The sequence below is a fragment of the Mandrillus leucophaeus genome, unplaced genomic scaffold, assembly GCF_000951045.1.
Source record: "Mandrillus leucophaeus isolate KB7577 unplaced genomic scaffold, Mleu.le_1.0 Scaffold248, whole genome shotgun sequence".
NCBI lineage: Eukaryota > Metazoa > Chordata > Mammalia > Primates > Cercopithecidae > Mandrillus > Mandrillus leucophaeus.
The window spans coordinates 1,663,429-1,664,944 of NW_012102565.1; positions in this window are offsets into that span (position 1 = coordinate 1,663,429).

Consider the following 1,516-nt stretch of genomic DNA (forward strand, 5'->3'; position numbering starts at 1 on the left):
GGGAGGCGGAGGTTGCAGTGAGCCGAGATTGTGCCATTGCACTCCAGCCTGGGCAACAGAGCGAGACTCTGTCTCAGAAAGAAAAGAGAAGGGGAGATGCTTACTTATTATGAAAGTAATTAGAGGCCAGACGTGGTGGCCTGTAATCCCAGTGCTTCAGGAGGCCCAGACAGGAGGATTGCCTTAGCCCAGGAGTTCAAGACCAGCTTGAGCAACATCACAAAACCCGTCTCTACAAAAAGCTTAAAAAATTAGCCTGTCATGGTGGTGTCCGCTGATAGTGCCAGCTGCTCAGGAGGCTGAGGTGGTGGGTAGATCACTTGAGCCCCAGAGGTTGAGGCCGCAATGAGCTGTGATCGTGGCAATGCATTCCAGCTTAGGTGACAGACCAAGATCCCGTCTCAAAAACAAAAACAAAAACAAAACAAAAAAACAAAAAAAAACTAATTAGAAAGGATGGTAACACAAAAATCACATAATCAGTTTAATTGTGATTATGCTGGGAAACTACATGAGACTGGCACAAAGAGAGAAACATGACAGCAGTATGTTAACTGCTTATCAGAATACTAAAAATAACTTTCTTCAAACCCACATCTCAAATGAGTAATTCCATTGTTCTTCCAGGCCAAGTAGTGACGCAGGATATTTTTCTTTAGTTCAGCTAAAATCTGGGTTCTTGTCTCCCAATCAGGAAAAATTAGGCACATGGACACGTTGAAGGGTCAGAATTTATTAAGTGAAAAGAAAGCCCTTAGCAAAGAGGCAGTCCTGCCAACAGTCTCCCACTCCACAGATTGAATACCAGGCCACCACACCGGAGCTGAAGAGGTCCAGCTCCTCCCCTGCATAAAGTGTGAATACCTGGTGGCTCCACCCCATTCCCCCAGTGCACACGTGGGCCCCTAGTCTGAGCCACTCCACACTGATTTATTTCCCTTACTACACATATGTTAAGGGATGGAATTTTTCACCATGGGCATGTTTAGGCAAGCCCCCTGCACATAATGACCTGGATGGCATTTGGCTGTCTCCTTTCTCTATCAGTAGCATATTTAGGGGAGGAAAGATGAATTTTCTTGCTACCCTTCTAAATTCTCAGCTAGAGCCCTTGTAACAAAAGATAGATTTTTTTTTTTTTTTGAGACAGGATCTCACTATGTCTCCCAGGCTAGAGCACAGTGGTGCTCTCATGGCTCACTGCAACCTCCACACCCCCAGGATCAAGTGATCCTCCCACCTCAGCCTCCCAAATAGCTGGGACCACAGGAGCTTGCCACCACACCTGGCTATTTATTTATTTGTTTGTTTATTTTTCTGAGACAGAGTCTTGCTCTGTCGCCCAGGCTGGAGTGCAGTGGCGTGATCTCGGCTCACTGCAACTTCTGCCTCCCAGGTTCATGCAATTCTCCTGCCTCAGTCACCTAAGTAGCTAGGATTACAGGCACCCGTCACCATGCCTGGTTAATTTTTGTATTTTTAGTTGAGGCAGGGTTTCACCATCTTGGCCAGGCTG